The sequence below is a fragment of the Phaethon aethereus genome, assembly GCF_964289735.1.
Source record: "Phaethon aethereus genome assembly, chromosome: W".
Classification (NCBI taxonomy): Eukaryota; Metazoa; Chordata; class Aves; order Phaethontiformes; family Phaethontidae; genus Phaethon; species Phaethon aethereus.
In genome coordinates, this window is record NC_138581.1 from 37,544,774 (window position 1) to 37,571,911 (window position 27,138).

Consider the following 27,138-nt stretch of genomic DNA (forward strand, 5'->3'; position numbering starts at 1 on the left):
AAAACCGTCCTGTGATTCTATGATTCTATGTTCCCAATATTTGTCCATCTCCAGTGTGCTAGGATCCCCTTTACTTCTCAGCTCCTTTTCACTGTCACCAGATCCTCTCAGTAGTCTACCAGTCCTCCTGTTGAGTCTAAAAGGTCTATTACATCCCCATCCAATTTCTCTCCATCTCTCACCCCATTTTCCAGCCCCCTCCTTTCATTTCTTTTTTGATTGCTATGGTACTAATATACTAGAGATTATAGTAGGCTACAAACATCTTTTTCCTGAGATGATATTATATTGACCAGACTCACCCATTCTTACTTTTTAATACAGTAAGATTCAAATCCACGAAGACAATGATATTCTATAAATAACATTCTTCTGAAAAATGTATTAGAATAGTTTTTTAGGAAAATGATTTATGTTGAGTGCGTTAAGAGACCTTTGTGTATATAATGTTGAGGGTCCTGAGATATAACATTACTAAGAACAGGTAAATGGAAAATGTTTTAAAACATGGGTAGCTTTTCATTTGCAGTATATAAACATTTAAATTCTGAAATTCCCCAATTTCTAAGACAATATCTAAGAACTCCAACTTAGTATCAAAATTGCTTAATTGGCGGAAAATAGAAATCAGGCCTTTGTCTAAGCTTATCCTTAACATTGCATAGATCAGCACTGCCACTGTCAAATGTGAACACAGAAAAATAGCCCTTTACTACAGTCTTGGTCACCAAATAAAGCAGGATGAGTGTTGCATAACGAGCATCCACAACTTCTCCCTTGCAAGAGAACTGTCATTTCTCTGCACTTCCGTACATCAGGTTGACTAAGTTGGATGATTAGGGGCACTCTAGATTTGGACACCAAACTTTGAATATGTTGAAAATGTTTATATAAAACATTCAAACATTTTTTTCCTCTCTGCTTCTCTTTATTACATTGGAAAACTCTTTCCCTACAGATTGCGCATTTGAGCCCATTATTAATACCTGATGGGTTTTGAAAAGAAGGTGGAGATTTTTCACACGAAGAATTCAAATCATTCAAATTTTAGTGGTTCAGAGAGATTAAATGATATTATATGATTTTGAATATCTCCCTTCAAAGGTTTCTTTACCACAAGATACAAAATCTACATACAAGAGGGCATAAACAGCTACATGACACTGAGAGTCAACAACAGTGAGGCTGCAGATAATGACTGGGAGAGTATGGCCTGAAATAATGAATATTAAGAGCTCTGCTTTGTCTATGTATTTGTATGGCTCACACAACTAGATACCACGTTTATCCATGATCTTAAATCACAGTCTTCAAAAAGCATTATCAAATACTAAAATACTATTATGTATTCCCTCTTATCTCTTAGGAGACTGACTCAATAGTTAGGAACTATTTCATCAGATCACATGTACAATGACAATCCAAATGGCACACAAAACTTTGTGTGAGGTTTATGACTGATACTCTTCTGAGAATCATGTCACTGACTTAGGAGTCTAAATAAGGATATGGAATCATAACAGTCACCATTTTATTTTAAAATACTTTGAAAATGCTTTCTACTTTTACATACCAAAGCAATATGAACAGTGAATTCCACACCAATGCCAACAGAAGCAACCAGGATAACCACAGGCACTGCACTTAGCTTTATTCCAATTAGACCCATCATGCCAAACAGCTCCACAGTCATCAGGGCCAGCACCACCACCTAGATGATTTCAAACAGCCGTTAGTAACTTCTCATACTCTAGACAAAGAGGAAGGATATTTCAAAACAACATAGGGGCTATAAAATATATCCCTCAGATCAGTCCTTCTCTTATCCCCAAAGACAAGCCATTTTTCCTTGTTTCATTGTGCTCAATAGCAACAACCTTCTAAAGAGTCAATTTAAATTATTATCCCAAGAACCAGTTAACAGATCAAGCATCGCTTTTCTATTGGTAACAATTTATCAATGTGATTTGAAAAATAGTTTTTTTCTTCTTTCTCATGGATACTCGCCGGAAGATAAATTTTCTTTTTCACCTGTTTCTCTGATGATCCTTCTAGAAAAACTAACTTTCAAATAACTGCATTCGAATTCTTTTTGTAGTACTCCAAATGTAAGTGAGGATGACTCCAGAGTAGGTTTAAAGCCCAGAAGAAAGTGAATGTCATAATTAGCTGATGAGTCTCAGGTTACAGAGGGCTTTCGAGCTTTAAAGATACTTGGAGGGATTGACATGGACAATGCAAATATTTAAGGGAAAGCTTTTATTTTTCTTTCATCTACCTTGTAAAAAATAACAAGGGAGAGGAGGAAATCCATGGAATCAACTTCAAAGTTTATAAAGCCAAGCAGGAAAAAAAGAGATAAACTTATAAAAGCAATGGTGGACTCTGAAAATAAACCACCTTTCCAAAGGAAAAAAGTATGCACTATAATAAATTATTTTATAAGCTAATGAATCAAGAAAAATAACATAAATTGCTTAAGTGCTATGAAAAATATTCTAGACTAAACATTTACCTTTTAACATACTTGCCATATAAACACTAGTTACAAAAACTAGTAACTGTTTTACTCTTTTCTAAACCATACAACATTTATAAAACCATACACATTTTATAAACCATACAACAGTTTATGGAATTTAAACACAGGAACATCATCATCCAATTTAACTTGAATGTTTACTATGAGGCTCATGGTGCCTTGCAGAAAGCATGGAGGAGTATTCTCTTCAGTCTATAATTTTATAACTCTTTCTCCTCAGTAGCTCAGTTACACTCTTTTCTCAGTGTGTACTGTACAACCTAACCATTTCAGTCTTTCCAGAAAGACTGCATTCAGAAATCAGTGGGCAAATTTACAGGCAAGTTAGTCACAAGCAACTGCCTTGAAAAATAACATTGTCTGATAAAAAGGAGGAAGGAAAAACTAAATAGAAATAACTTTAATATTTAATCATGTTCCTAATTTTCCTCTGTGTCTTTATTTCTCATATTAATGTGCATCTGAACAAGGGCAAAAGTTCATGTATCCTTATAAGAAACCTTTAAAGCTGCAAAAAGGTGGCCAAAGGATTAAGGTTATTAAGGTTTGTACCTTTATCATGAACTCTACCCTCTCAAATTGAATAAATATATAATGAATGATGCAATATACATACTCCATTAGACGCCCAAACAAACAAAACCATCCTGACTACAGCAAGAGCTATGCTGAAAGGAATTTGACTTCAACAAAGACCCTTATAATAAACTTACAATGATGCCAGATGTCCAAGGGTTCAGGAGGAAGAGGGCACACACCAGAAACGTGCAAGCCAAAACCACACTAATGGATAAGAGGAGCCAGTGACGAAGCCCAATATACTGCTCCCAAAATAGAAATGGGTAACCATTTGGGTAGCTGGCAATCCCCAGGCCAGCATAGTTATTACAGATAGCTCTCACTTTCTTGATAGCTTCCACAAAGTCAGAAGTTTCACGCAATCCATTGAGGTAGAAAGGAAACTGAGCATATTCTATGGGCTCAGCTGGTGGAACTAGGAAAAGGATAGCAATGTTTTAATGTGTTTGGGAAGAAAGAGATACACAGAGAGCATGATTAAGACACTTGTTCTCTATAGCAAAATGCTTAAAGGTGTTGAATTTAAATTTTGCATCTTTGGAACAACTGACACTTGAAAAAACTCTAAATACAGGAGATTACTATATATTTGGGATAAACACAGCCTGTATCAAGTCCCCAAACAATTCTTTATAATTTAACAACTACAGATATATTTCAATATATGTATTTAATCTTCACCAGCCTTTTACTGAATACCTGTCCTAGGGTTCAGATACACTGAAGCACAGCTAGATTGTTACCCAAGCACATTTTCAAGAGTGACAGTCCTCCCCCGCATGTCCTCTCCCATTCCCCACTGGTGTCCAGCTAGCAATCCTCCCAATAAATAAATTCAAAGCTGAAGCAAAGCAAGGTGAACCAGCATTACTGCTCAGGATGCAAAACAGTGAACAGCACAGAGCAGGAGGGACAGAAGGAGAACACCCACTCAACACAGACTGCTCCCCTAAATAACTCTTGTACCATATTGGTGTTGGTAGCTTGTACATATGAGCTAACTTGATAAAATTTCCTTATATATTAAAAAAAGGGGATAAACATGATGTAATATCAGTGATGCAATTCAGGAATTTTATGCAATCTCCAGGTTTCTCTCACATATGTAACTATCAGGTGACATTAAAAAGCAATGCTTATTATAAGTTTTTAGAGCTTTGCTAGAAACTGTTATAAATCTCATTTTTCAACATGATAAAACATTTCAGTGGTGCCACATTACACTAGATTCCACAACTACATTTGCCTCCCGAGGCTAGAGAGTAACACAATATGTTGTTCTGTTTATGCTTCTGAGCCCTATACAGCATCACCCAACTATAGAGTTACTAGGTCTTGAAGGAAGGAGTGAGAGCACCTATATAAACTGTAAGACATTAAGATGAAATGTTACTTACTTCTCAGCCTTGTTTCTGGCATATAGTCTGCTTTGTCATGGACCCATTCTGGGCGGTGAGGACGGATGTTGGCTTGTGAGGCAGCATAGGCCACAGGGTCATTGCTAACCCAGGCTGTTAGGTAGATGTAGAAAGCATTTGGGTTAATGATTCCATCTGCATCCACCAAACGCTGTTTAGTCAACTGCAAAATCGAAAGATTAGAAGCCATTCAGAATGAGTTTTGCTTTCAGGTCTCTTGCTGCAAAGCTGATGACAAAAAGCCTAGAGATGCAACACACACATATAGGAAGGGGGGAAAGAAAAAGACAAACAACATGAACTTTCACTTGAAGTGACTTACCAGAAAACTATTGTTTGACAATGAAGAAAAATCTAAATAACTACAGTGACAGTGGAAAGTGGTTATTTATAAACTAATATTTATATAATACTTATAATAACCACTATATCAGCAGAATAGACTGAACCAATTAAATCTGAATTCCAAAAGACTGTCTGTAGCCAAGGGTGAAACCCAAACAAATTGGAGAAACATATTTTAAAGAAAGGGGAAAAAAACTTGTCAAGAGTCCCTATACATGCCTGTGTGCAGTTAACCTCTGTTGTTAACACTGAAGGAAATGCCACCCAGTAAATGGAGGAGAGTTATAAAAATGAAACAACATCTGTATAAATTTTTCTAACACTTGTCTCCTATAACCTATGTATTTCAGAAAATGCCCAGTGACAAAATAAACAAAGTGCACTGTGTTATTTGGGTCACTGTTGGCAAATGTATCTGTGGGGTAAAAAGCAGTGGTACGCTTCTAGGGTTCTGCAGCCAAATACTGCACAGATAGAGCTCTCTCAGAGGACTCTGTGGATTAAAAGTATTACTGGGGTTTTTTTGTTTGTTTTTCTTTGTTTATTCAAAATTCTGGCTTGGCTACAGTTTCAGGTCTTTTTAATGAAATGAAGAGCAACAGTGACAGCACTTAAAAAAAAAAGGCAAACCCCCCCCCCAGATTCCAAGGATCTGGGTTCAATTAATCCACAAGATATGCAACAACTGTATGTCTTCAAGCTGGCTTTGGAATTGCATAGTACAGCACTCAGCCCTTGTGGGTGTACCACACTTTTCTCCCTCCCAGGCACAGGAAATTGTATCAGCAGTCGTAGTCCAATCACATTTGTTCTGCAGTGTATGTGGTACGCACTGCTAAACAAAATCTCACTAAAGGTTTTCTCTTTGGCTCCCTACCTTTGCTAAATGCATAGCTGAAGCATCATTCAAACCTGACAGCATGCTGCATATTACCATATAGCAATGTGTTTTACAAACCATAGTAATTGAACAATGTAATCCATAAATCTCTCACCTTTAGTGCCAGCAAAAAAAGAAAATAAGCAGATCTGCCGAGAAGCTCGCTAGAGAGACTATTTTCTGCCTGAAAGCACAGACAGTCAATGATGATTCTAGGAGAGGAGAAGCTAGGTTACTGCAGAACTTTTTCTTAAGCGGTTTAAAGTAAAATTTTGGCATAAGGAGTCAAACCCAGCATGTTTCACCTGCCCTATGTGATAATAAAAAGCTGCAAATGCAGTCATATGCTGCAATAACCTTATGAAAGAAGCTCAGATGTATTTTATTTAGGCAGCTCAACCAACTGTCATTCTCAGTTCTATGACAGTATATCTATATTTAGTAATGACAGTACAATAATATTGTACAGCATAAAGTTATTTATTTCAGCCCCCTTCTATTCACTATAATTTGTAAACATCTTTCTTTAAAATGTGTGCTTTGAATAAATTGGTAGGAACTAACCAAATAATTGCAAATGCAAATTTAGTCACAGCAGAAGGCTGAGCAAAGGTCATCCCTATTAACAAATCAGGAACGATGCCACTTAGGGCAACAAGGCTAACATTGGCTGTATGTCTGGCATAGGACCAGGCTCCATCTACCTATGGGTGCAGAGTAGCATCTTCCACACCAATTGCAGTGGAAACTGCATACGTGCGCGTGTGTGTGCATGTGTGTGTACGTGTGTACATGAGACGGGAACAGCATTTAACGCATGCCAGCCAATAATCACCAAGGACAGGCATTCCTGGTGCTGATTTTAAATACTTCTCAACACAGACCAGACTCTGCAGCTAACGTATAGCTCAAGCAAAATCAGCGAGGCTACGTAATTAGGTACAACTCGGGAATTTAAATTCATCAAGATGGCAAAGGGGGCTATGGCATGCTCCTTGCATCTCCCCCAACTCCTGATGGATTGTGCGCTCCTGTACAAACCAGTATGGACTCTGCTACAGTACCTGGCTGATGTCAGTGGGCTTTGCTTGGTTGCCTGTTTGCACCAAGAGTTTGTAAGCCAGAACAGCATTGTCAGATCCATTTTTATAATTGTTGTAAGTGATTTTCCCAGCTTCCCAGTCACTGTCAAATGCATGCTGAAGTCCTAAAGAGTTAAGGAAGGTGTGAGGAAGATAGAAGAAGCAGATAAGAAAACGACCTTTGAAACAAATTTCAGTAGGAAGAAACAATAATAATGATTCTTTGTAATATAAACTGTGACAATTTATAGCTGAACCAGGAAGAAAACTATCCATCTGCTGCCTCCTAAATTCGGGCTGCCCACCTCACGGTCTGTGTGTGGGAAGGTAAAAGAACCAGTTGCATGTCCAATAGTACATAGAATCATAGAATCATAGAATACTTTGGGTTGGAAGGGACCTTTAAAGGTCATCTAGTCCAACCCCCCTGCAGTGAGCAGGGACATCTTCAACTAGATCAGGTTGCTCAGAGCCCCATCCAACCTGACCTTGAAAGTTTCCAGGGATGGCGCATCTACCACCTCTCTGGGCAACCTGGGACAGTGTTTCACCACCCTCACTGTTTTTTTCCTTATATCCAGTCTAAATCTACCCTCTTTTACTTTAAAACCATTACCCCTTGTCCTATCGCAACAGGCCCTGCTAAAAAGTCTGTCCCCATCATTCTTATAGGCCCCCTTTAAGCACTGGAAGATTGCAATAAGGTCTCCCCAGAGCTGGCTCATGTCCAGCTTTTCATTCACCAGTACCCCCAAGTCCTTCTTGGCAGGGTTGCTCTCAATCCCTTCATCCCCCAGCCTGTATTGATACTGGGGGTTGCCCCAACCCAGGTGCAGGACCCTGCACGTGGCCTTGTTGAACCTCATGAGGTTCACACGGGCCCATTCCTCATCCTTGTCCAGGTCCCTCTGGATGGCATCCCATTCCTCAGGTGTGTCAACCGCACCACTCAGCTTGGTGTCATCTGCAAACTTGCTGAGGGTGCACTGAGGTCCCACTGTCTATGTCATTGATGAAGATAAACAGTACTGGTCCCAATATGGACCCCTGAGGGACACCACTCGTCACCGATCTCCACCTGGATGTTGAGCCATTGACCACTACCTACCCTCTGGATGCGACCATCCAACCAATTCCTCATCCACCCAACAGTCCATCCATCAAATCCATATCTCTCCAACTTAGAAAAAAGGATGTTGTGAGGGACCACGTCAAAGGCCTTATAGAAGTCAAGCTCTTCCCTTGTCCACTGATGTGGTCGCTCCATCACAGAAGGCCACTATGTTGGTCAGGCAGGACTTGCCCTTGGCGAAGCCATGCTGGCTGTCTCAAATCACCTCCCTGTCCTCCATGTGCCCTAGAATAACTTCTAGGAGGATCTGTTCCATGATCTTCCCAGGCACAGAGGTGAGGCTGACAGGTCAGGTGTTCCCAGGGTCCTCCTTTCTACCCTTTTTAAAATGGGGTGCAATGTTTCCCTTTCTCCAATCTCCAGGGACTTCACCTGACTGCCAGGACTTTTCAGATATCATGGAGAGTGGCTTGGCAACTACATCAGCCAGTTCCCTCAGGACTCTGGGATGCATCTCATCAGGTCCCATAGACTTGTGGATGTTCAGGTTCCTCAGGTGGTCTCAAACCTGATCTTCTCTTACAGTGGAAGGGACTTTGCTCCTCCAGTCCCCGTCTTGCGGTCCATCCACTCGAGAGGTGTGGGAAGAGACACTGCCACTGAAGACTGAGGCAAAGAAGTCATTGAGTACCTCAGCCTTCTCCTCATCCATTGTTACCAGTCTGCCAGTCTTGCTCATCAAGGGAGATACGCTTTCTCTGACCTTCCTTTTCTCTCTGACATACCTGTAGAAACCTTTCTTATTCTTTGCATCCCTTGCCAAGTTCAGCTCCAGCCACAACTTGGCCTTCCCAACCCCATCCCTACACAACCGGGCAGCGTGTTTGTACTCTTCCCAGGATCCCTGTCCCTGCTTCCACTGCCTGTGCATTTCCTTCTTGCCCTTTTGTTTGACCGGCAGGTCTTGACTCAGCCATGCCGGCCTCTCGCCTTCCTTACCTGATTTCTTACACCTGGGGATTGAGAGCTCTTGTGCTGTGCGGAAAGCATCCTTAAAGATCTGCCAGCTCTGTTCTGCTCCCTTGTCCCTGAGGGTGGTTTCCCAGGGGGTCCTATTGACTAACTCCCTGAAGAGCTGGAAGTTTGCTTTCCTACAATTCAGGGTCCTGACTTTACTCTTCGCCTGTCCCATATCCCTCAGGACTGCGAACTCCACCAGTGCATGGTCACTGCAGCCCAGGTTGCCTCCAATCTTGATGCCACCAAGAAGCTCACATGTTTTGGTGACCAACAGGTCCAGTACAGCATCCCCTCTGGTAGGGCTGACTATTACCTGGCTTAGGAAGTCATCCTCCATGAGGTTCACACGGGCCCATTCCTCATCCTTGTCCAGGTCCCTCTGGATGGCATCCCGTTCCTCAGGTGTGTCAACCGCACCACTCAGCTTGGTGTCATCTGCAAACTTGCTGAGGGTGCACTGAGGTCCCACTGTCTATGTCATTGATGAAGATAAACAGTACTGGTCCCAATATGGATCCCTGAGGGACACCACTTGTCACCAATCTCCATCTGGACATTGAGCCATTGACCACTACCCTCTGGGTGCGACTATCCAACCAATTCCTCATCCACCCAACAGTCCACCCATCAAATCCATATCTCTCCAATTTAGAGAGAAGGATGTTGGGGGGACTGTGTCAAAGGCCTTACAGAAGTCCAGATAGACGACAGCTGTAGCTCTTCCCTTGTCCACTGATGTGGTCACTCCATCATAGAAGGCCACTAGGTTGGTCAGGCAGGACTTGCCCTTGGGTGAAGCCATGCTGGCTGTCTCGAATCACCTCCCTGTCCTCCATGTGCCTTAGCATAGCTTCTAGGAGGATCTGTTCCATGATCTTCCCAGGCACAGAGGTCAGGCTGACAGGTTGGGAGTTCCCAGGGTCCTACTTTTGACCCTTTTTAAAAATGGGTGCAATGTTTCCCTTTTTCCAGTCACCAGGGAAAAATAACCTGTGCTCCATATTCCCTTACCTCTTTTGATTGCCCTTGGATTATGCATTGCAGCTTCATCTCCACCCACATGGAAGAGCAGTAGTGGGTAATAGTCAGAGGGCTGCACCAGGCTAGGAAGTTTCCTAGTGATATCTTTAACACAGGCTCCAGGGAGGCAGCAGACTCCCCTAAGAGAAGGGTCTGTCCAGCATATTAGACCCTCTGTTCCCCTCAGAAGGGAGTCGCCTACAACTGTAACCCATCTTTTCTTCCTTGCGGAGGTGGTCATGATACAGGGGGTAGGCCTTTCTGACCCTGACAACACCTCTGGTGTAGCTGGACCGTTATCCACATCATCCATGGACCGGCCTTCCACATCCAGAGCCTCATACCTGTTGTACAGAGGCACCTGGGGAGGCGAGGTGGGCAAGGAGGGGGTTTGCCAGCCACCCTGAGCATGGACTTGCCTCCATTCACTTTTTTCCTTTAAGCTACTGCCCTTCAGTCTGGTGGGGGGAGAATACAGGACCACTTTGATCTTGGTTTTTTCCTGGTGGCTGTTCCTGCTTCTGTCTCAGGGAGGGCAGGGCATAGTTCCATGAGTCCATCTCTTTCTCAGACTCCCTGATGCTCCTTAACCATTCTACCTCCTCTTGTAGCTCTGCCACCAGGCTGAGCAGATCATCCACCTGGTCACACCTCACACAGCTGTTCTCATTACTGCCACCCGTTACCAGTGAGAGGCTTTGTCATTCCCTGCAGCCTGAGACCTGGATGGCTGCATGTTTCCGTGGGAGCTCTGTCTGGGTTGCCACATCCATTCTGGTGAGTGCAGAGGACATGGCTTTCCACCGCATGGATAGAATAGCTAAGCTCCTTCTGAGAGGGTGATGACCACCAACTGAACTCACCCCTTGAGCTGGTAGAGCAACTATGCCCTTCCTGCACACCCTTCTGCGTAAACTGTAGAGCTATGCCCTGGCTGACGCACCGTGCACTAGTCGCTAGGAACCCTGGTCACTAGCACTCCCCAGGCTGCTTTTTTATAGGTGTGGGGGTGGGCTGCCATTGCTCTGGCAACGTCCAGGCCTCGTCAGCATCTCCCGTGAGAGCTGCTGGCTCCTGGCGGGTCTCTCCACTGCCCTGGCTTCTCCCTGCCTCAGGAACTCTCCCTGTGCACCTAGATCTGCAGCTCCGCTGCTGATTGGGCCGGCTCCAGAGCAGCTCCCCTTGGCGACTGACTGCTAGTTTCCGTTACATGACTGCTAGTTTCTGTTACACTGGAAGCCTGTTCCAGTGTTTGGTCACCCTCTCTGTAAAGAAATTCTTCCTAATGTCAAGGCTGAACCTCCCCTGGCACATTGAACCATTCCCACGTGTCCTGTCACTGGATACCAGGGAGAAGAGATCAGCACCTCCCTCTCCACTCCCTCCTCAGGAAGCTGTAGAAAACAATGAAGTCGCCCCTCAGACTCCTTTTCTCCAAGCTAGACAAACCCAGAGTCCTTAGCTGCTCCTTGTAGGACATGCCTTCCAGACCTTTCACCCGCTTTGTTGTCCTCCTCTGGATGCATTCAAGGACCTTCACAGCCTTCTTAAATTGTGGGACCCAGAACTGCACACAGTACTCAAGGTGAGGCCGCACCAACACTGAATACAGTGGGATAATCACCTCTTTTGACCAGCTGGTTATACTGTGTTTGATGTACCCCAGGATGAGGTTTGCCCTCTTGGCTGCCAGGGCACACTGCTGACTCACACTGAGCCTGCTGTCAACCAGCACCCCCAGATCCCTTTCTGCAGGGCTTCTCTCCAGCCACTCCTCTCCCAATTTATCCTTGTGCCTGGCATTACTCTGTCCTACGTGCAGAATCTGGCATTTGGATTTGTTAAATTTCATGCAACTGATGATTGCCCAATGCTTCAATCTATCTAGAACCCTCTGCAAGGCCTCTTGTCCCTCAAGAGAGTCAACAGCATCTCCCAGTTTAGTATCATCGGCAGATTTGCTAATGGTGCATTCAACCCCTGCATACAGATCATTGATAAATATATTGAACCAAACTGGCCCTAGAATTGAACCCTGAGGAACACCACTGGTGACTGGTTGCCAGCCAGGTATAGCCCCATATCTATTATCTATCTATATCTGTTCTGGATTGCAAATTTTTGCAGAGACTGGGCATCATTAGCTTCAATAAATTTCTCAGAGAACTTTCTACACATTTAAAAATTCTCCAAATGGGAAAATAGAGTATTGGAAATGATGCATGAATTTTTCCAGGGAATTATATGGCCACAGGAGATCAATGTAATTTATTAAATTACAATAACAGTCTCTCACGGCCTTATGTATTGAGTGTATGTCAAAAGGGTTTAGTAGTGCAGGGGGCTGCAGGGGTGGCCTCTGTAAGAAGAAGCATAGGGCTGCCCCACACCAGACACAACTGGTTCCAGCTGGCTTAGAAATGGACCCACTGCAGTGGGTGATAACATATTTAAGAAAAGGCAAGGCGTTGCATGGTGCTAAGGAGTGAGGGGAAAAAAGTGTGAGGAACAAGCCTGCAAACACCAAGGTCAGAGAAGAAGGAGGGGGAGGAAGTGCTCCAGGTGCCAGATTCCACTGCAGCCCACGGAGGGGACCGCAGTGGAGCAGATATCCACCCCGCAGACTGTGGTGGACCCCACGCTGGAGCATGTGGATATTCCATGAAGGAACTGTGGCCCGTGGAGAGCCCATGCTGGAGTTGGTTCTCCTGACAGGAACTACAGCCCAGGGAGGACCCACACTGGAGCAGCTTTATCCTGAAGGACTGCAGCCCATGGGAAGGACCCACGCTGGAGCAGGGGAAAAGTGTGAGGAGGAAGGAGCAGCAGAGAGGAACCATTAGTAACTGACCACAACTCCCCATTCCCCCTGTGCTGTTCGGGGTGGGGGGAGAAGGTAGAAGAATCAGGAATGAAGGAGTGAAGTTGAACCTGGGGAAAAAAAGGTGGGGAGGGCAGAGGGGAAGGTGTTTTTGGTTTTGTCTTTGTTTCTCACCATCCAACTCTATTTGAATTGGCAATAAATTAAAGTAAGTCGAGTCTGTTTTGCTCAGGAAGGTAAATTGGTAAGTGATCTCCCTGTCCTTATCTCAACCCAGGAGTTTTTTCATCTTATTTTCTCCCTCTGTCCTGTTGAGGAGGCTGAGAGAGTGGCTTGGTGGGGCATCTGGCAGCCAGCCAAGGACAACCCACCACACCTTAAAATCCATTAAATCTAAATAAATTTAGAAAGAAGTTCAGTTAGAGAGAGGAGATGAACCACAGTTTTGGTGAAGTTGGTTTTTGCTGCTGTTAATTTTCCACCAAGTAAGCTGGAATTCATGTTGAACTCATCAAGCTGTTTTAGTCACACAGAGAAAAACAAAAGTCCTTTTAAGTGTCCTAAATCACAATTCTAGAAGGTTTTTTTGTCATTTTGAAGTGACATTCTGTTTAGAAATTTATCTGTCTCTAATTTAAAAGAAATAAAAATTGTTGTAATGAAAAATTTAAATGAAATTTTGCGTTTTGGTGTTAAATAACATCTTGTTCATTCTCCTGAACAACACTTTTCCAACTTCTTAGTTTGCCTGAGCCCAATTTATCCTACAGGTGGATTACAGGAATATGCAGATTTTTAATGAAATCTCATGCAACAAGACCAAATCCTTCCAGAACACAGAAGTAGGGACGAATGCATGCACAAGAGCATGCAGATAAATTTCAGACAACATTCTTAGAAACAGGAAGGTTGTGTGGTACCCAGTTCACCGTATATGCCCCCTCTATTTCAGAAATCAAGGCAACTGATGAGCTTAGACTGTATAAAGTGGAAATACATTTCATCTTCACTGTATTTCTGTTTTCCCAAATATGGGTTCTTTCACCCGGTGTGCAGAGCGCCAAAACACACACAGTCTCAAGATCACAGAATCATAGAATCATAGAATCATAGAATCATTAAGGTTGGAAAGGACCTCTAAGATCATCAAGTCCAACCATCAACACAACACCACCATGCCCACTAAAAGATGTCCCGAAGTGCCATGTCTACACGTGTCTTGAACACCTCCAGGGATGGTGACTCCACCACTTCCCTGGGCAGTCTGTTCCAATGTTTGACCACTCTCTCACTAAAGAAACTTTTCCTGATATCTAGTCTAAACCTCCCTTGGCACAACTTGAGACCATTTCCTCTCATTCTATCGCTAGTTCTTTGGGAGAAGAGACCAACACCAACCTCATCACAACCCCCTTTCAGGTAGTTGTAGAGAGCGATAAGGTCTCCCATCAGCCTCCTCTTCTCCAGACTAAACAACCCCAGTTCCCTGAGCCACTCCTCATAAGACTTGTGCTCTAGACCCCTCACCAGCTTCGTTGCCCTTCTCTGGACATGGTCCAGCACCTCAATGTCCTTCTTGTAGTGAGGGGCCCAAAACTGAACACAGGATTTGAGGTGCAGCCTCACCAGTGCCGAGTACAGAGGCACAATCACTTCCCTACTCCTGCTGGCCACACTATTTCTGATACAGGCCAGGATGCTGTTGGCCTTCTTGGCCACCTGGGCACACTGCCGGCTCATATTCAGACAGCTGTCAACCAGCACCCCCAGGTCCTTTTCCTCTGGGCAGCTCTCCAGCCACTCCTCCCCAAGCCTGTAGCGTTGCATGGGGTTGTTGTGGCCAAAGTGCAGGACCCTGCACTTGGCCTTATTAAACCTCATACAGTTGACCTCTGCCCATCGATCCAGCCTGTCCAGATCCCTCTGCAGAGCCCTCTTACCCTCCAGCAGATCAACACTCCCGCCCAACTTGGTGTCGTCTGCAAACTTACTGAGGGAGCACTTGATCCCCTCATCCAGGTCATTGATAAAGATATTAAAGAAGACCGGCCCCAGAACCGAGCCCTGGGGAACACCGCTTGTGACCGGCCACCAGTTGGATTTAACGCCATTCACCACAACTCTCTGGGCTCGGCCATTCAGCCAGTTCTTTACCCAGCAAAGAATACACCTGTCTAAGCCACGAGCCGCCAGTTTCTCCAGGAGAATGCTGTGGGAGATGCTGTCAAAGGCCTTACTAAAGTCCAGGTAGACAATATCCACAGCCTTTCCCTCATCCACTGGGCGGGTCACCTGGTCATAGAAGGAGATCAGGTTCATCAAGTAGGACCTGCCTTTCATGAACACGTGCGGGCCGGGCCTGATCCCTTGGGTGTCCTGCACATGCCCTGTGAGCACTCTCAAGATGAACCTCTCCATAATCTTCCCCGGTACAGAGGTCAGGCTGACAGGCCTGTAGTTCCCAGGATCCTCCTTCCGGCCCTTCTTGTAGATGGGCATCACACTGGCAAGCCTCCAGTCTTCTGGGACCTCCCCTGTTAACCATGACTGCTGATAAATGATGGAGAGGGGCTTGGCAAGCTCCTCTGCCAGCTCCCTCAGTATTCTTGGGTGGATTCCATCAGGCCCTATAGACTTGTGGGTGTCCAGGTGGCTTAACAGGTCCTTAACTGCTTCCTCCTGGATTATGGGGAGTTTATTCTGCTCTCCATCCCCGTCTTCCAGCTCAGGGGGCTGATTACCCTGAGGATACCTAGTCTGGCTATTAAAGACTGAGGCAAAGAAGGCATTAAGTACCTCAGCCTTTTCCTCATCCTTGCAGATAATCTTCCCCCCCACATCCAATAAGGGATGGAGATTCTCCTTGGCTCTCTTTTTAGTGTTAATATATTTGTAAAAACATTATTTGTTTTCCCTTACAACCGTGACCAGATTTAGTTCTAGCCGGGCTTTTGCCTTTCTAACTTTGTCTTTGCTTGACCTAACAACATCCTTGTACTCTTCTTGAGTTGCCTGCCCCTTCTTCCAAAGGTGATTGATAAACTCCTTTTTATTCTGAGTCCCAGCAAAGGCTCCCTGTTCACCCAGGCCAGTCATCTTCCCTGCCAGCTTTTCTTGCGGTACATGGGGACCGCCTGCTCCTGTGCCTTTAAGATTTCCTTCTTGAAGAATGTCCAGCCTTCCTGGACCCTTTTGCCCTTCAGGTCTGTCTCCCAAGGGACTCTCTCGACCAGTGACCTGAACAGGCTGAAGTCTGCCCTCTGGAAGTCCATGTTCTGCTGTTCTGCTGACCCCCCACCTCCTTACTTCACTCAGAATCGAGAATTCTGTCATTTCATGGTTGCTAAGCCCAAGAGGGCCTCCTGCCACATCTCCCACCAGTCCTTCTCTGTTCGTAAACAGCAGGTCAAGCGAGGCGTCTCCCCTGGTAGGCTCACTTACCAGCTGTGTCAGGAAGTTTTCTTCCACACACTCCAGGAACCTCCTAGACTGTTTCCTCTCTGCTCTGTTATACTTCCAGCAGACGTCCTGTAAGTTGAAGTCCCCCAGGAGAACAAGGGCTAGCGACTGCTAGACTTCTGCCAGTTGCTTGTACAATGTTTCATCTGCCTCTTCGTTCTGATTGGGTGGTCTATAACAGACACCCAGCAGGATATCTGCCTCATTGGCCTTCCCCCTCATCCTTTCCCATAAGTACTTGACTTGGTCATCACAATCATTGATTTCTATACAATCAAAACACTCCCTAACATACGGAGCCACCCCACCGCCTCTCCTTCCATCCCTATCCCTTCTGTTATAAATGATTTAGTCCCAAACAGGATTCCAATTCAAATTTACAATTTATTAAGCGAATAGAGGCAAGCAAACAGCGCTGGGTGCGCCGGGAGTCTCTGCTCCACCAAGACGCACGCGGTTCAGTTCCTGTTCCTGGTTTATATCCTGTCCGTTAATACATATTCATGAATAGGCGTTTCTTCTTTGGCGCATGCCCTCTTCTCCTTCTAGAATCTTCTTGACTCTTCCTCAGCGTGATCCTGTTCGCCAATACATATTCATGAATAGGCGTGTCTTCTAATACATATTAATGATCAGGCGTGTCTTCTTCAGCACATGCCCTCTTCTCCTGCTAGAGTCTTCTCGAATCTTCCTCGGCGTGCCCCCAGGATGACCCCAAACCTTATGCATGCACTTTCTTTACACAATACTATGCGGTCAGTGGTCAAACTGGTTTGAGCTGATATACCAGCAAAGTAGTTTAACTTTCTCCTGTAAAATACCCCTTTTTATGGTGCAGGAGAAATCCATGAAAGTACAGAAGATTACACTTCATCACACGAATCAGATAAACATATTTCACAATCCCCCATCTTTTTCTTTATAGTATTGATTCGTGTTTTCATTTCCAATTGAGTATAACCGAGTAGATTAATCTAGTAACAATCCCCCACATATCCTCAATACAACTATCCCCATTTTAGTAAGCTGATCACCACCCATAAAATCTCCCCAAAATCCTATTCCATTCCAAGTTTGTCTCTCAGGAGGCCATTCGTTCTACCTAATTTATGGGTAACAGGAAAAAACTAGGTTATATTGTTGATTACAGTTATGCGCTGTACAACTAGAAAAGGTCCTCACTTTTTCCATTTTTCTGGGGTAAACCCCAGCTGGACTTGTTCCAATATTGACTACAGTTATGTGCCATAGTCAGAGTCCAAGGAACTCACCCCCAAGTAGAACTAGAAGAGGTCCGGTCAGGGCCATAGTGATCGGCGGTCACAGCCCGAAGGGGTTGCAGCCCTTGGCAGACCCTTTTTAAGCCGCAACACCAGTTCCCCTCCGGTCTTGCCCTCTTCTTTCCTTTAAGGGGGTGCTTTCTTAGTACCCAAATTAATTGAGCACTGCTTGTGAAGGCCAGAGCTTTGATAGATCAGTGGTTTGTCCAGACCTGAGCAGTTGCCCGAGCCTGGCAATCCTCTTTATTTGCAAGGCTTTATGGCTACAGAAAACTGCCAGTTAGCGTGCAACACTAATCTTACAAATACACACCACCTTCTACACAAAGGACAAATTCTAGTTCCAGCTCCTTTTTCCTGTTCTTCTTTTGCCAACAACTCCTTCCGATTATACTCGTTTGGAGTACCCATTGTTGTTTCCTATTACCCTTTCCCATCGTTTTCCAAACTTGGGGATTACTTACATTCCTCTCCATAGCTTCCCATGGCCATCGTTCACCTTGATTTGTTCCACCACAAACGTAACAATTAGTTATATTCAATGACTTTACAAATAGATTTTTAGCAACTGTGGGAATTTCATGTTTCACTCCTGTTTCATTACAGGAGTAGCCGCAATAAAATTCCCACAGCAATTTAGTCAGATGTGACCTTCCACTCCTTCACTGGACCTTTCACTCGCGACACATGTGTCCATCCTTTTTCAGCAGTTCTCACAGCTGTTTCTGTAGTTAATAAAACAAGGAAAGGTCCTTCCCAGAGGGGAGATAGGTTTCCTTCTTTCCATGTTTTTATCAGAATTTTATCTCCTGGTTCTAACTGATGAATTGCAAATCCTAAAGGTGGTGTTTGGGCCACCATCCCAATCTCTCTTAATTCTTTGAATCTTTTTCCAATGGTAATTATATATTGTTGGATACTATGATCCTCAATTACATTGTTCCCCAGAGGCATTCCTTGAAAATAAGGCATGCCATATAACATTTCATATGGCGATAATCCAGTCTCACTGTATGGTTTCGTTCTTGTTTGGAAGTGCCAGTGGTAAACATTTCGTCCAGGGCATTTGCGTCTCAATCATTAATTTAGCCAATTGTTGTTTTATTGTTTGATTCATTCTTTCTACCTTCCCCGAGCTTTGTGGATGCCACGGAGTGTGGTATTCCCACTGTATACCTAATGATTGACATAACAGTTTTATTATTTTAGAAGTAAAATGTGTGCCCTGGTCAGAATCAATGTACTGGATTATCCCATATCTAGGTATCAAATGTTCCAATAAAATTTTTACCACCATCTGTGCCGTAGCTCGTGCTACAGGGTACGCTTCTACCCACTGTGTTAAATGATCTACTATTACCAATAAATATTTTATCCTCCCTACCTTAGGCAATTCAGTGAAATCGACTTGTACTTTCTCAAAAGGTCTGTAAGCTGTTTTTCTCCCTCCCGTGGCTGTTTGTCGAAACACTGTCTTATTTACCTTTTGACAGGTTAAGCAACCTTGTGTAATTTGCTTTGCTATTTCAAAAATTCCAATACCACCAAATTGTTTAAGAAAATGATCACTTAACGCTTTTGTACCCCAATGTGTTTGCGCATGCAAACGTTCTAATATTCGCCTGGTGTAGGCTTTTGGCAACATTTCTCGCCCATCGGGCAGTGTCCATTTTCCTTGTTCTAATTTAGCTCCTATTTTCTCCAATTTTGTTTGTTCTTCTGGCGTAAACTTCTTCTCTCTTTCCTCTCGTTCTTCTTTGCTGGTGTCCTCCTTTGTTTGTATTACATTAATTTTGGCAACTTTAGTCCTCGAGGCTGCTTCCTGGGCCTCTTTATCTGCTAAGTTATTTCCTCTAGTTCGGTAATCTAATCCCTTTTGGTGTCCCCTCACATGTACCACTGCTATCTCCTTTGGTTCTCTTAACGCCTTCAAAATCTTTACTATTAATTCTTGATGTATTAAATTCCTCCCTTGAGTATTAATCAAACCTCTTTCTTCCCAAATTTTTCCAAAAGTGTGGACCACCCCATATGCGTATTTAGAATCTGTAAATATAGTCCCATTTCTTCCTTTTAATAATTCCAGGGCCCTACATAGGGCATACAGCTCAAAAGCCTGAGCTGACCATGATGGACTCAGAGGTCCTGATTCCACAAGTTCCAAGTCCTTATTAATTACTGCATAACCCGATTTTCTCTTCCCTTCTACCACTCGGGAGGAGCCATCTATAAACAGCGCTTCTCCATTTTTCAACTCAGCATCTCTTAAATCTGGTCTCACCTTTGTCTGGGTCTCAATTACCTCTAAACAGTTATGTTGTAATACCTCTGATGGTTCTCCAAACAAAAATTGTGCTGGACTCTGAGCAGAAGTCACCCTCAGTTCTAAGTCAGGGGAGTCTATTAGTATTGCTTCATACTTTAGGATTCGGCTGTCCGTTAACCATTTTTCCGCTTTTTGTTGTAAAACATTTCTGACATTGTGTGGGGTATACACTTTTAAAGGAGCACTAAAGGTAATCTTCCTAACTTCTTCTATTAATAATACTGTAGCAACCAAAGTTTGGAGACAAGCAGGCCATCCTCTGCTTACTGGATCAAGTAACTTAGAACAATACCCCACGGGTTTTTTGATTCCTGCCCAGTCTTGAGTAAGAACTCCATATGCTGTCTGGCTTAATGTATTCACAAAGAGATAGAAAGGTTTTTCTAGATCTGGGAGGCTCAATACAGGTGCTCGTATTAATGCCTTTTTTACTTCCTCAAATCTCTGATCATCTTCAATAAACCATTTAAGTTGGATATTAGTTAATTTTTCATATAAGAATTTTACTTTATCACTATAATTTTCAAGCCATGGTCTACAATATCCTAATAATCCCAGTATTTGCCTAATTTCCGTTTTAGTTTGTGGGGGTCTTAAGGATAGAATCCCAGATACCCTATCAGGATCTAACTTCTTCCTTCCCTTACTCAGCCAATGTCCTAAGTATTTTACTTCTTGTTCTACAAACTGTAGCTTTGATCGGGACACCTTTAATCCCTTTTCCCCTAGAAAATTTAACAATTTAATGGTGGCTTTTCGGATCCCCTCTTCAGTTTCTCCTGCTACTAATAAATCGTCCACATATTGCAATAATTTTACCTCCTTAGGTATTGTGAAATCTTGTAGAATTTTTTCTAAAGTTTGTCCAAATAGATTTGGTGACTCTGTAAACCCTTGTGGTAACACAGTCCATCTTAATTGTTGTTTTTTTCGGGGTCCTCCCACTCAAAGGCAAAATAATCTCTGGATCCCTCATCCAGAGGACAGGCCCAAAAAGCATCTTTCAAATCTATTACACTATACCAAGTATGTTTGGGAGATATATGACTCAATAAAGTATAAGGATTTGCCACCGCAGGGGATTTAGTGATTGTTCGCTGATTTACAGCTCTTAAGTCCTGCACCATCCTGTATGACCCATCCGGTTTCTTTACAGGAAGAATGGGCGTGTTATGAGGTGACATACATGGTTCTAGGGTTCCTTTTTCCAGAAGTCTGTCAACTACAGGTTTTAATCCTTTTCGACCCTCCATAGGTATAGGGTATTGCTTGATTCTAATTGGGCGGTGCGGATCTATTATTTGAACGCTTATGGGGTCCATTTTTATCTTTCCAGTTTCCCCTTCCTTATACCACACTGAGGGGTTAATAGCTTCTTCATCCTCTTGTGTTAAAGTGTATAATTTAATCTGCAATTTGTCCCCTTGACTCTGAATGCTCAAGTTTAACTTCAAAATCAAATCCCTTCCTAATAAATTGTATTCCGCTTCAGGGAGCAAAAGTAAATCATTAAGACAAATTTTCTTTTCTGTTTCTACTTCTACATCTTTCAATATACTTACTTTAAAAGGCTCTCCTTTTGCTCCTACTACTGACACGTAACTCTTCCCTTTTTCTATTCCTTTTGGAAGTTTTTGAATGGTTGACTTTTCGGCCCCTGTATCCACTAAAAATAAAACTTCCTCTTTATGGGGACCAATTAATAATTTTATCAAGGGCTCTGTTGATGTTGAAGTCCCCAGAAGATAGAGCCCCTGACACCCCTAGTCTTCTTTGAACATCTTCTCATCTTGTTCCCGCTTACGGCAGTTCTTCTGAACATGTCCCCTCTTGTTACAGTAGTAACAGATGGGAATTGTAAATCTTTCTCGATAAGGCTGTCCCCGGGGTGTCTGCTCTATTCTTTTTTCCCTTTTCTCTCCAGGAGTCGTCTTATTTTTCTGACTTTCCCTTACTGCTGCTTCTCTAAGTAACTCCACTAATCCTCTTTCTTGCCAGTCTTCCAATTTTTCTAATTTCCTTCTTATATCCCCCCAGGATTTAGCTACAAATTTTGTTCTAAGGAGTGCGGTCCCAGCCACTGTATTCGGTGCCCTCGGGGAACCGCTTCCCTTATTCCCTGTATGATTAACGTTCTCAAATCCCTCATATTTTGTCTTCCTTGGGGTTGTTGATGATCCCAGTGAGGATCCACATTTGGCCATTTCTGATCTCCCGGGGGTCCTGCCTGATTCTGTCTTTCCCAAATTCTCATTCCAGCTTGTCTAATCATTCCCCTTTCCTCAACAGTGAATAGGATCCCTAAAATGGACTATATTTCTTCCCAGGTATAAGTATTGGGGCCTAGGAATTGGTCCAATTTTTCAGCTACTCCGAGGGGATCATCTAATAGGGTCCCCATTTCTTTCTTGAAATTTCTTACATCTGTGGTATTTAATGGGACTGCCACAAACCCGATGCCTCCCTGATTGCCTCCGAGGGGTACTTCTCGTAAGGGATATAGAGAAGCTCCCTCAGATACAGCAGTCCTACTTCTCGTACATGCAGCCGGAGGTCGATCTAATTCCGGTGCTGTTGGTGGTGGAGATACTATGGCCACCGGAGGGGGAGCCGCCACCAGAGATGGATTATTAGAATATGGAGGCGGTAGGTTATCCAGTGGCTCCCATTTATCATCTTTTTCCTTTTCACTTTTCCCCTCTTCTTCTCCCTCAAACTTTTCATCTGTTTTTAATGTAAGTATTGAGGCTGGAAAAGAACGTAAAGTTCTGTCCCATAATCCTGCATAATCACTTTCCTCCTGACTAAAAGGTTCCTTTGAATTAACATATATATTTAAGGCCTGGCAGACCTAGTCTTCAAAAGATCCAAAACCAGGCCAAAAGACATGTGGTCTCAAAGGTTCTTTTGGCCATTCTACCATACAATATTGAACTAATTTTAATTTACTTTTTCCTTTTCTGGGGCCCCTATCATTCCAATTTTTAATCATTATTCCTAATGGACTCTCCGGAGGTATTTCTAGCAATTCGCTCCCTTTCTTCTGGTCCTGGGTTCTCGATTTCGTCTGACCCATCTAGGAATTTTTACTGTGGCAATTCCTACAGCCCTTGGCTACCAGTAAGAGTGTCTTGCAGGGGGTTTAGGACCTATCACCCACCCACGAATCCTCTAAGAATCGCTTCGGTCCTTCACCGGCCAAGTCCCTCGCGGGAGATGGGAACTGCGGTTAGAAGACCTCCACAATCGCTTCGGAACTAGGTTCCGTCTCAGTCACACTCTTACACACACAGGCAACCGAATCCTACCCAACCGAACGGTATACACCTTAAATACTTATGACTCCGTCGTCTTCGTTCGGATCTTCGCGCGCAGAATTACGGGCAAAATAAACTGCTGCAGACGGCAAGGGAGCTCATAAAAAATCAAATTCTTTGCTTGCCCCTATTCAGGTTCAGGATGGCGTTAGTCCCGACCCGACCCGATCAGGAGCCACCAAAAGGTGGGGCGCCCCTCCTAGATCAAGTCAGAATTCCGGAACCAAGACCATCCCGGACGAGCCCCCAATTGTTATAAATGATTTAGTCCCAAACAGGATTCCAATTCAAATTTACAATTTATTAAGCGAATAGAGGCAAGCAAACAGCGCTGGGTGCGCCGGGAGTCTCTGCTCCACCAAGACGCACGCGGTTCAGTTCCTGTTCCTGGTTTATATCCTGTCCGTTAATACATATTCATGAATAGGCGTGTCTTCTTTGGCGCATGCCCTCTTCTCCTTCTAGAATCTTCTTGACTCTTCCTCAGCGTGATCCTGTTCGCCAATACATATTCATGAATAGGCGTGTCTTCTAATACATATTAATGAACAGGCGTGTCTTCTTCAGCACATGCCCTCTTCTCCTGCTAGAGTCTTCTCGAATCTTCCTCGGCATGCCCCCAGGATGACCCCAAACCTTATGCATGCACTTTCTTTACACAATACTATGCGGTCAGTGGTCAAACTGGTTTGAGCTGATATACCAGCAAAGTAGTTTAACTTTCTCCTGTAAAATACCCCTTTTTATGGTGCAGGAGAAATCCATGAAAGTACAGAAGATTACACTTCATCACACGAATCAGATAAACATATTTCACACTTCTGAAGAGCTTATAGCCATCCATTGCAGCACTCCAGTCATGAGATTCATCGCACCTTGTTTCTGTGATGACAACTACATCATAGCTGTCCTGCTGCACAATGGCTTCCAGCTCCTCCTGTTTGGTGCCCATGCTGCGTGCATTGGTATAGAGGCACTTGAGCTGGGCTATCAATTTCACCCCCAACATCGGCATGCCACCCCGAGGCTCCTCTCTAGTGAGCCTGGTTTTATCCCCTTCCCCCTTCGCATCTAGTTTAAAGCCCTCTCAATGAGGCCTGCCAGCTTGTAAGCGAGAATCCTTTTCCCCCTTGGAGATAATTGAACTCCATCTGCTGCCAGCAGGCCCAGCCCCATGTAAACCGCCCCATGGTCAAAAAACCCAAAATTCCACCGATGGCACCAACCCCTGAGCCACATGTTAACCAGGTGTATTTTCCTGTTCCTTTCAGTATTCCTCCCTGCCACTGAAGGGATTGATAAAAGCATTACCTGTGCTCCTGCTCCATCAACCAGTCACCCCAGCGCTCTGAAGTCCCTTTTAATTGCTTTTAGACTTCTTTGCGCAACCTCGTCGCTGCCAACCTGCATGACCAACAGCGGATAGTAATCGGTGGGCCGTACCAGACCAAGGAGTTTCCTAGTAACATCTCTCACCCGGGCCCCAGGGAGGCAGCAGACTTCCCTGTGGGTTGGGTCTGGTCAGCATATTGGGCCCTCTGTTCCCCTCAGAAGGGAATCGCCTATGACAGTTATCCTCCTTTTTTTCTTAACAGAGGCAGTCGTAATGCGTGGGGCTGGCTGACTCACCCTAGGCAACCCCCTGGATGGACCTGCATCTATATCCTGCTATTAGGAAGAAAATTTACTCTATCCTGGACGAAACCAGGACAGAGGTGGGACAGGGCCCCAATGAAAATTCATCAGCCTTTTACAAGAGGTTATGTGAAGTAGCTAGAAAATGAATGGACTTGAATCCGTATGATGAGGCAGATCAGAGGATGTTCAATACGCTGGTCATTGGGCACCCACTCAGGACAGAACAAGAAAGTTGAGGGAGCTGGGGGAATGTCGATTTCACAGTCGATAGAAATAGCGTATATAGAGCGTATAACAATTGGGATGAGAGAGAAAGAAAAGGAAAACAGAGCAGAATGAGGTTGCAAGCATCTTTTCTGGCAGCAGCAATAAATGGAAATGATGTCAGAGGAAAAGGTTAAGGAATAGGGGGACATGGTGGGATAATGCAAGTAAGAGGCCCACAAAACCAAAACCTTTAGGACCGAATCGGTGTGCGGCCTGTAGACAGGAAAGGAATTGGAAGAACGAATGCTCAAACCGAAAGGGGCCAGAGGAACAAAATCATGCAGGAAATGCTAATCTTATTATGTTAGAAGATTCAGACAATGAATGAAGAGGACCGGGGGAAAACATTAAAGTCTGTGTCCACACAGCTGAGTGGAGACCATTGTGGAGTATTAAGGCACGGACTCTGGCGGGGATTCAAGCCAAAGACCTTTATTGCTACAAGTGTCTGCTTTTTATGCAGTTACAGCTCTTTCACGCGCCACAAAATACGTCCTGATTGGTTACCACACACAGTCTGTGCACTTCTTTCTTACACAGTCAGGATTCGCTGCCTGCAGGTGTCCACGTGCTCCTTTGCTTCCTCTTAGTTGTTTACCACAGCTCCTTCTCCTCAAGGCTGAGCCCTGCAGGTGTCCAGCTGTTTACCAGCTTCTCAATGCCACAGCTCCTTCTCCTCAAGGTCGAGCCCTTGCAGGGTGATCCCAACAGACCATAGCTGGGACTCTTCTGGGAGGGCGATGGCCTCTCGTCAAGAGAGCCTCTAGAGCCGGGGGGGAATGCACCCTGCCCACATGCCTTCCCGGCGCAAAATGCCTCTGGTTCCAGTCAAGCTGGGGAATGAAATAAGAGATTTTTTGACTGATAGTGGGGCCACCCATTCTGTAGTGACTAGTCGTAAGGGACCATTAAGCAAGACTAAGATAAGCGTTGTTGGTGCGACAGGGAAAAGAACTTTAAGGCCATTTTTACAGCCTATGGAGCTCTCAATTGGGGATACAAAATTAACACATAAATTCCTCTATATGCCAGAATGCCCTTTACCATTACTCGGATGAGATTTAATTTATAAGCTAAATGCACAACTAACTTTCTCTGAAGATTCTGTCCAGCTACATATTCCTCCAGAGAATGCGTGGAAAGCCCAGACATGTCTGTTAACTGAGAAGAATCACGCGGAAGGAGGAGGCATTCCAGATGAAGTATTGGATGCAGTGATACCTTTGGTATGGGCTTCAGGAATGCCAGGACAAGGAAAAAACATGACACCGGTAAAGATCAAGCTAAAACCAGGATCCCAGACAGTAAGAAAGAAACAATGTCCTATTAAATTGGAAGCTCGGAAGGGACTGGAACCTATAATCAATTCCTTTTTAGAGCATGGACAATTAAGGGAATGTCAATCGGAGTTTAATATCCCAATCCTGCCTGTAAAGAAACCTCATTCTCATGAATATAGGTTGGTACAGGATCTATGAAAGGTTAATGCAAGGACTATAGACATGCACCCTGTGGTTCCGAATCTATATAAACTCCTCGCCTCAGTTCCTGATAGTAATACCTATTTTACTCTGTTGGACTTGAAGGATGCTTTCTTTTGTATACCTGTAAACGAACAGAGCCAGACCATTTTTCCTTTTGAATGGGAAAACCCGACCACAGGATGGAAAATGCAACTCTGCTGGACAGTCCTCCCTCAAGGATTCAAAAATAGCCTCACGCTGTTCGGTAATGCATTGGCAAAAGAACTAGAGCAATGGCACTGTGAGTATGATAACATAACATTACTACAATATGTGGATGACTTGTTGATTGGGTCTGATACCTATGAGGAATGTTTAGAAGCCACAATTAGATTATTCAGTTTTCTAGGTTTAGCTGGTTACTGAGTATCTAAGAAAAAAGCTCAGATCAGAAAAGAAAGAGTCCAGTATATGGGATTTGAGGTTACAAAAGGAAATAGAGAATTAAGTGCTGAAAGGAAGGAGGCTATTTGTAGGATTGCAATACCAACATCAAAGAAGCAGTTAAGGGGATTTTTAGGAATGGCCGGATGGTGTCAGCTATGGTTT